Source organism: Mandrillus leucophaeus, unplaced genomic scaffold (genome assembly GCF_000951045.1).
Source record: "Mandrillus leucophaeus isolate KB7577 unplaced genomic scaffold, Mleu.le_1.0 Scaffold241, whole genome shotgun sequence".
In the NCBI taxonomy this organism is placed as follows: Eukaryota; Metazoa; Chordata; class Mammalia; order Primates; family Cercopithecidae; genus Mandrillus; species Mandrillus leucophaeus.
The window spans coordinates 2,597,819-2,607,508 of NW_012102488.1; the positions used below are offsets into that span (position 1 = coordinate 2,597,819).

Below are 9,690 nucleotides of genomic sequence, written 5' to 3' on the forward strand. Positions count from 1 at the left end.
TTTTTTTTTGAGTCTTGCACTGTCACCCAGGCTGGAGTGCAGTGGCTCAATCTCGGCTCACTGCAGCCTCCGTCTCCTGGGTTCAAGCAATTCTCCTGCCTCAACCTCCTGAGTAGCTGGGACTACAGGTGCCCACCACCACGCCCAGCTAATTTTTGTATATACTGGGGATATACCTGTCAATGTGGGATGCCTATAATCACCATTATTACATAACATTTCCCCCCAGGAGCACGAGTCAATCTACTATTGGCCGTGCAGGTCCGTGAGTTCTGCATCGTGAGTCAACTGAAGACGGGAAATATTTGACAAAAAAAATTGCATCTATACTAAACATCTATAGTTTTTTTCTTGTCATTATTCCTTAATACAGTATAGCAACCCTTTACACAGCATTTATGTTGTATTAGGTATTATAAGTAATGTAATGATTTAAAGTGTACAGGAGGTGCCGATTTAAAGTATATAGGAGCAGCTGGGCATGGTGGCTTATGCCTGTAATCCCAGCACTTTGGGAGGCTGAGGTGAGCCAATCACTTGAGCCCAGGAGTTTTGAGACCAGCCTGGGCAAAACAGTGTGACCCTTGTCTCTACTATATATATATATATATAAATTAATCAGGCTTGGTGGCATGTGCCTATAGTCCCAACTACTCAGAAGGCAGAGGTGGGAGGGCCACTTGAGCCCAGGAGTTTGAGGCTGCAGTGAGCCATGATCGCACCACTGCACTCCAGCCTGGGAAACAGAGATCCTGCCTGAAAAAAAAAAAAAAAAAATTATACAGAAGGATGTGCATAGGTTACATGCAAATACTATGCCATTTTATATCAAGGACTTAAGCATTTGCAGTTTTTGGTATCCTTGGGAGGTCCTAGAACCTATCACCTGCAGATACTGAGGGAGGAATGTAATTAGTTAAAACGGTAAAATAGTACACTTAAATATTGGAGAGGAAGCAAGTTATCATTTACTGGAAAACCAAAAATAATTAGCTTAAAGACTATTCGAAATAGAAAGAGTTCAGAAGCCTTTGTACACAACAGTGTTTCTATTATGTATCAAAATTAGCCTTTTCAAAAATAGGATTTGGCTGAGTGCAGCAGCTCATGCCTGTAATTCCAGTGCTTTGGGAGGCCAAAGGGAAAGGATTGCTTGAGGCCAGGAGTTTGAGACCAGCCTGGGCAATACAGTAAGACTGTTTCTATATATTTTTTTAATTAAAAAAAAGTTGAATTCACAATTTAAAAGAACCGAAAAAACAAAAACAACTAAGTATAAAATTGGTGCAAAATGCACTAATTTTGAAGTATCAAAAAAAAACCATGAAAGTTTAACAAAAGATATAAAAATATTTTAGGTAGTTAGATAACTATTGTACATTCCTGATTGGAAAGACTTAATGCTGTAATGATGACAATGCTCTGCTCATTCTTCTATAAAATGAATACAATACTAATCAAAATCTGCAAATGATCTATTTGGGATCTAGCCAGACCGATTCAAAAGTTTGTTTGGTTAAGTGTTTCTTCAAGCTACTGGCAATAAAAAAAAAAAAAAAAAAAAAAAAGCTTGTTTAGAAGAATAAATGTAGGAGTGTTGCAGGGGAACCCTGAAGAAAGAGAAACGGGGGAAACATTTGTCTCTATCAGGTATTAAAACAGTTTAAAGCTATAATAAGGACAATGTATGAAATAGACATTGGCATTTACAAGGCAGACTAGAAGTGGTAGACACCAACATAAATGAGAATGAGCCCATGACACAGCATTTGAAATCAGTGGGGGAAAGATTAATTCCTTTGAAAGTCACAAACCAGCAATCCACATTCATGCCTAGTTTTCACATAGCATTTTAAAATAATTAAATTACGCCAAAATAATAAATTTAGAATTTTGTTGCCAACATATACAGATTGAAAGATCTTACACTATAAACCTAGGTTTCTTCATCAAGATGGTCTGAATTCCCCCAAGGCAATAACTAGCTTGGGCTAAGGAGCAGCTATTTCTGCAGGTATCCATTCCAAAGAGTTCCCACCCAACTAGACAGCTTCATTTATTTACAGTGCATGTTGGCCCCCCTTACAGGCAGCTGAGCTTCAGACTCTTGGGTTATTCAATGAATGATCTGGGGTCAGAAGACAAAAAACATATAACAGTAGTGGGGGGGAAAAGCTAAAGTCTTAAAAATATCCATATCTTTGATCAGGCAATTTGTTGGAAATACCCAGACATGTGCAGTTATGTGAATGGTACCACAAGAATATTCACTGAAGTACAAATTAAAATCGTGAAAAGTTGGAAATCTAAATGTTCAACTACACGAATTAAGAAATATCCATTAAATGCAGCCATTTAAAATATTATAGCAGAATATCTAATGATATTGAAAGTTGTTTGCAAGCTGTTAAATGAAAAAAGCAGACTGTACAGTATAACCCCATTTAAAAAAAAAAAAAAAGCTTGTACACATTTATATACCTACAAAAAGAAAGACTAAAAGGAAGGCTGGTCACTACAATGTTAGTGATTATCTTGGGTAGTAGGGGGACAGTAAGATCTTTTTTCTTACCTTTTTTTATTTTTAAAAATTGTGATAAATGGCCAGGCACAGTGGCTCATGCCTGTAATCCCAACACTTTGGGAGGCCAAGGCGGGCAGATCACGAGGTCAGGAGATTGAGACCAGCCTGACCAACATGGTGAAACCCATCTCTACTAAAAACACAAAAAATAGCCCAGCCTGGTGGCACGTGCCTATAATCCCAGCTACTCAGGAGGCTGAGGCAGGAGAATCACTCGAACTCAGGAGGCAGAGATTGTGCCACTGCACTCCAGCCTGGGCGACAGAGCCAGACTCCATCTCAAAAAAAAAAAAAAAAAAATTGTGATAAAATAACATAGGCCGGGCGCCGTGGCTCACGCCTATAATCCCAGCACTTTGGGAGGCCGAGGCAGGTGGATCACGAGGCCAGGAGATCGAGACCATCCTGGCTAACATGGTGAAACCCATCTCTACTAAAAATATAAAAAAAAATTAGCCAGGTGTGGCACTTGGGAGGCTGAGGCAGGAGAATGGCGTGAACCTGGGAGGCGGGGCTTGCAGTGAGCTGAGATTGAGCCACTGCACTCCAGCCTGGGTGACAGAACGAGAGTCCGTCTCAAATAATAATAATAATAATAATAATTTAAAAAAACATAAAATTTATCATTTTAATTATTAGTTTTTCTGAATTGTGGTAAAATGCACATGCCATAAAGTGTACCATCTTCACCATCTTGATGGGTACAGTTCAGTGGCATTAAATATGTTCACATTATTATGCGACCATCACCACCACTGGTCCACCTCCAGAACTCTCTCCTTCTTCCAAAACTGAAACTCTGTACTAATCAAACAATAACTCCCCGTTCCCCCTCCTCTCAGCCCCTGGCAACCACTATTCTACTTTCTGTTTCTAAGAATTTGACTATTCCGCCATGTGCCGAGCTGGGACTACAGGCACACACCACCACACCTGGCTAACTTTTGCATTTTTTTTTTTTAGAGACAGGGGTCTCACCATGTTGGCCAGGCTGGTCACAAACCCCTGAGTTCATGTAATCCACCCACCTCGGCCTCTCAAAGTGCTAGGATTACAGGTGTGAGCCACCATACCCGGCCATGATCTGACTTTTTGATAAACACATACAAAAGAAAAACACTGGCATAATATATACCAAAAGGTTAATAGCCATTATTTCTGGGTCATACGCTTACAGGTAATTTTTTTTTGTCTTCTCTTGACTGGCTTCATTTTCTAATTTTTCTATAATCATTATGTATATGTGTAGTAAGTAATTAAAACAGGTTGCACAAAGCTTTTAAAAGGTTGAGAAAATAAACAATAAAAGAACAAGTAGGCAAACACTTTGGGGTGCTGGCTGGGTGGGCCTCTCTGTGTACCAAGGGGACAAGGACTACTGTCCCGCTGATTAAAGAGCACAGCCTAATTAGGGGACAAGGGAAGTCGAAGTGCTAAGCTCTTACCTATGGAAAGCAAGGTGACTGAACAGGGTGGCTGCCCACTCGGGCTCAGGGTGGGAATGGAGGAGCTGTGTCCTGGGGAGCAATCGGATCTACCTGGGTGCGGGCAGGACAGAGGGAAGGAGAATTGGAGGCGGGCTATCTGTGACTCGGTATCACTGCCCCAAAGCTGCCAGAGAGCTGGGCCCCAACATGCAAAGAAACACCTCCTGCTCAAGTTTCCTCTTCGCCATCTGATCAGTACTCAGGGAGCAGCTTACCAAGAAAACCATCCCGGTGGGGGTGGGGAGTAGCAGCCCTGAAAGGCCCTCGGGAGCAGGGAAGATGAGCAAGGCCTGGGGCTGGACAGCCTGGCTCTGCAGCTGACCTTGCCCTCTCTGGGCTCCAGGCCTCAGCTGTGTCACCCTGACCTGAGATGTGAACAGTGGAGAGGGCTTTCCTGGAGGGGCAGTCAGTCATGCTGGCCTCTCCACAGAGAAGGCTGGAGAAAAGTGAAAGGGCTGAAACTGGAATTGAGCCATCATGGCCATGCCTGGTCTCTCCACAGACAGGCAATCCTGAATCCTGCCTTGTCTTACTACCCTTCCCTGAGGGTGGACAGGTGGGCAGCAAAACTCCAGGTAGCTCTTTTGATGTTTAATAACACCGTCACCCAGCCCTCCTGGACGCAGGGCCCTGTGAGAAAACAGCTCCTGCAAGCAATGTCATCCCCCAGCTGCAGACGGGGCCTCAGGCTTGGGTTTTGCTCTGGTGTTGAGTTACAGAGCCTAGGGTGCTGATGCGTGCAGAGGTGTGCAGGCCAGGGCTGTGGGGAGCCAGAACACCCCTCCCCAAGTCCTCTCACCTGCCTGGAGCTCCTCATTTTCCAAGGGGCCAGGGATACCCCTAATATGGTTTGGCTGTGTCCCTATCCAAATCTCATCTTGAATTGTAGTTCCCATAATCCTCACGTGTCATGGGAGGGACCTGGCGGGAGATAATTGAATCATGGGGGCATGCTGTTCTCATGATAGTGATTCTCACAAGATCTAATGGTTTTATAAGCGGCTTCTCCCCCTTTGCCTGGCACTTTTCTCTCCTGCCGCCATATGAGGAAGGATGTGTTTGCCTCCCCTTCTGCCATGATTGTAAGTTTTCTGAAGCCTCCCCAGCCATGTAGAATTGTGAATCAATTAAAACTCTTTCCTTTATAAATTACCCAGCCTCAGGCAGTTCTTTATAGCAGCATGTGAATGGACTAAAACCACCACCAAAGGCCCATGATATTGGATCTGATTCCTGGACTGGCCTTTGAGCTCCTCTCTCCTCTTCCCCACACAGGCAACTTTGCTGCTCTCAGTGAGACCACTGGAGGATGGGAGTGGGAGTGGGAGTGGGAAAAGCTGGCCTGTGTCTCACCTCTGCTGCTCCCTAGCCTGGCATGTTCTCCCTCAGCCAATCCTGTCTTTCACCCACGCACTCTTCATATGGTCACTGGTGGCTAACAGGTGCCATGCTCCCCATTAGTCCTGCCTGATAGCAAGTCTCGGGGGCAGCTGGGCATCTGGGCCCAGAAACCCAAAGAGCCCCTAACAGGCTGTTAGAGCAGCTGGGGGAGCACTAGGGTGGCAGGATGTTGGGGTGCTTATAAAGGGGATGACTCTGGAGTTGGGTCTGGAAGGATGCATAGCAATGCTGTGGGCAGAGGAGAGGAGGACACTCCAGGGAGTGGTGACAGTCAGTGCAAAGGCCGGGGCAAGGCGCTTTTGTTGCCAGAATGAAAATGCCCATGGGCCTCAGAAGACAGGCAGCCTGGGCTTGGCATCTACAAAGGCAGGGGATCCGAAGTTCCCTGTGAGGCTCAAATGAGGCTCTATGCCAAGAACTCTGAAAGGTAAAAGGTGCCACAAGAATGCTAGGGGTGATGGTGACAGCTTTGTTATTCCAATACTGAAAGCCATGCTGTCCAAATGGGGACCTCACCCCTGACATGTCTCAAGCTACAGGGCAAATCCCACCTATCAAACACTATACCCCAGTGTTGCGGCCTCTCAGCAATGCTATGAGGGTAGGTTTCACTATCCCTATTATACAGAAGAAAACTGAGGCTCAGGGAAGGTCAAATGGTTACCCAAGGCCATAGAACTGAAATGTGGGAGTAGAGCCCAGGTCTACTGATGCCAGGCCTGGGGGCTTTGCCCCTTGCCCAGACTCTTTAAGGTGGTGGAAGTGGGGTGCCCCCTGCCCATGCAGGGTACAGGTTGGAATAGCCTGGGTAGAGAGGAAAGCCGAGAGGCACTGACTGAATGAGCAGAGTGGTTAGGGCAGTGACAAGTTGCAGCACAGCTCTCTTGGGAAGCTGCAATGGGCTCTGGTCCCAGCCTGACCGTCGATCTCCAGGGGAAGTGATCCTGGGACTTTGCTGGCTTTTAGTGCCACCTGATAGCCCGGGCAGAGGGGCCTACTGAGGCCCATGGGGCAGGTTTCTTGGTATTCAGTGATTCCTGCTCACCGTCTGGTCCTGGGTTTCTGAGGCTGCCAATCCCCTTCGTCTTTGCCATCCAGATCCACCCCCCATCCCCACCAACACCAAGGAGAAGGGCTGTCCTGGGAAGAAGCAGCACCCTGATGAATAGCTCAGGGGCGATGGGTATGCCCTCAACTTTTAGACATCCTAGGAGTGGAAGAACATCAAAGCTAGAGCCAAAGGGCCCTTAGGGACCCCTGTCTAACAACAGAAAGGGACTCCCTCCTATACCAGGACCCAGATGCAGTGAAATAGCAAGGGACCTGGAGTTAGAGGCTGGGTCTTGAGTCCCTGGCTCTGTGACTTTAGCCAAGTTGCTAAGCTCCATCTGTAAAATGGGGTTAAATGGATTCTCTTGTTATAAGGTCACAATGAGGATTAAATAAGAATGTGCCTGAAACCACCCACCCGAAAGCTCAGCATGTAGTAAGTAGATGTTCATTCCCCAGCAGGAGGATCTGGGCCCCGGGAGGAGTGGGAAGCTGTAACTCCATACCAGCCCAGTGGCGGAGTGGGGACCTGAATGTGGTTCCTGACAGATGCTGATGCTCCGCCTCAGCCCCAGCTAGCACAACCAGCCCATGTGGGGTGCCCCAGCCTCACGCTGGCCCCAGTCCCAGTCCCAACAGGGTGAACGAGAAGCCACACTTACTTGAGGATGTCCTTCTTATTGAAGAAGGTGCAGTCCTGTTGAGGGAAAACACATAGTCAGTGTGTGATTCCCAGGCCCCTTTCTTTCTCAGAGGCCTTGATGCCACAGGGCTCACAGGGGATAGCCGCGGACTGAGGGCAGAAGAATCACTACTACCCCTCCCCACCCCACCCTCACCCACTGGGGAAAGTTGGTTCTAGTAGGTACAGAAAATGCCTCCCAAAACCTTTGTCCATCCTGGGCTAGGCCTAAGGAGCTTAGTGCATGGTCGGGGGCTATGGCATGCTTTAGGGTGCACATTTAGGAGGAAGATGAATGCTCACAGGTATGCGTGGCTGATTTGAGTGCCAGTGGGATACACTGGGGGATGATGGGGAAGTGGCTGGGAGACAACTCCGAATGAGGACCCACAGGGCCACCTCATGTAGCTGCATAGGGTGCCATCCTCACTGTACCCCTGAGCATGGTGCTAGCGGGGTTGTGCAGTCCCAGGCTCAGAGACTGAGAGTTCCAGGCACATAGACTGGGGAAGCATCAGTATGTATCTGGTATCTGAAGCCAGAAAGGGATGAGGTCACCCAGGGAAGGGAGTGAAGAGGCCAGGGAGATACGGGAGGGAGAAAGGTGGGCAGGGTACCGGGTAGCATCGGCGTAGAGGTGAGGGTAGGGACTGCTGGGGACCCCCAGGTGAGCATTACTCCAGGTGGGGGCAGCACTTGGCTCCTAGGGCCATCCAGATGACAAACTCATCTCAGAGGGGTCCTGTCTGTCTAGATGACCCGCCTCCATCCACAGCATGGCCTACCCAAGGTGAGTATCAACCACTGGGAGTCAGTGACAATGGCCACTATGCCAGGCCTTGGTGAAAAGTATGGAGGTGAAAAGGACCCAGCACTTTGCAAAATGCCCAACCATGAAGGGCTTTTGTGCACCTCCCCTGCTGTGTAGCTCCTCCACCTTTGTTCACTGTTACAACATGAAGGAAGAAGGCCTCCTAGGTCTGCAGAGCCCAGAGCCTGTAGGGCCTCCTGGGGCCATAAGCTGACCAGAGCCAGCTCTGATGAGGAGTGAATGGCTGAAACTCAGGCCTGCAAACAGCCAGGCTGGCTCTGAATGAGACCTGAAGCTGCTAGACATCAGGGCAATTGGATTGAGAGAGCCAAAGAGAGGACGCCCGCAGGATGCACACAACATCTGGGGTTTCCACTGGGTGTTTTCAGGAGAGCTGAAGAGGCAAGAGTTGGCAGGAATTTCCAGGCCCCATTTGACCCAACAAGTCTGTCCTTCTAAGCTGCTGCTCCCTGGGGGTTAGACTAAGGATCCATGCTGCCTCCTTGGAAACACAGGGGGTTCTCCTGGGGGTCTCAGCTTTGCTTTTGACAATGACTCCTCTGTAGGAGCCCAGAAAGGCTCAGGCTGGGGAAGCAGTGCCCCTACTCCTCACCCAGCACAGACAGAAAACTCCCTACTTAGCAGGCCTCAGGCACAGACAGGCTGGAGACAGGGTGGGCTGATTTCTCAGCAAACTCCAGAAACTCCAGAATGTGGACTTCCCTCCACCCCAGGGCCACTTCCATAGTCTAAGGTGCCCAGTGAGAAGGGCCAGGGCTCTCCCACCTAGCCTGGAGGAGGCAGTCAGCGGAACTGGGAATGGGGAGAGATCCCAGCTCCTGCTCTCTTCCCCCCGATCTGTCCTCCTTTCCCTCCCCTCTCCTCTCTCCTATCCCATGTGTTGGAAAGGAACTATCCAGGTCCTGATTCAAGGGTTCTACTGGCAAAAGATGCAAACATTTCCCCTATAACCCTGCTCCCTGTCACAATTACTTACACCTGCCTACATCAATGGTCCTCAGGCTGTGGCTCCTGGACCAGCAGCATCGGCCTCACTGGGAACTAGGTGAAAATGCCGATTCTCAGGCTCCACTCCAGATCTCTTTAATCAGAAACTCTGTGGGTGGGGCCCAGGGATCTGCATTTTAAAAAACCCTCCCAATGATGATGATACATGTTGAAGTGTGAGGACGTCTGCTCTAGAGCAGAATCACCTGGGGGGCTGTTTAAGATACCTGTGTCCTCCACCCCTCAGCAGACCCCAGACAAATTATAGAGAAACCCCCAAGGGTGGACCCAGGCATCAGTAGTTTTCAAAGCCACTCAGGTGGTTCCAACATGCAGCCCAGGCTGAAAATCACATCACAGCCAGTACACGATGGACCATGCATCTGGCACCTGGGGCTCTGAATATCCAATTTTGCTTAATCCTTATCATTAGCCAATGGGGGCAGGCATTATCTCTCTATTTTAAAGATGGGTAACTTCAGACTCAGCAAAGTTGAGTAGCTTGCCCTAAGTTGCACACACAGCCCAGGAGGGCTGGGAATGGAACTTAGGCCTCTGTGTTTCCTTTTTCTCCCTTTTCTTTTTTTTTTTTTTTTTTTTTTGATTGGTTTTGTATGACGTTGAATTGAACTTCTCTAATCTTGACTAGTGTTGTCAGATTCCTGAA

General features: G+C 48.0%; 1 protein-coding gene across 4 annotated transcripts in view; it reads right to left on the reverse strand.

The window, feature by feature from the left end:
• Nucleotides 1–7,222, reverse strand: part of CIB2 (calcium and integrin binding family member 2) — an 18,104-nt gene extending 10,882 nt beyond the window's left edge. For 2 of the 4 annotated variants that reach the window (XM_011982689.1, XM_011982692.1), the window contains exon 1: nt 7,185–7,218. The gene's annotated coding sequence lies outside the window, so the exon portion shown is untranslated. Of the gene's footprint in view, nt 1–7,178 lie in introns of all 4 variants that reach the window. The other 2 variants (XM_011982690.1, XM_011982691.1) reach the window with 2 other exon arrangements.
• Between the last annotated feature and the right edge of the window lie 2,468 nt (nt 7,223–9,690).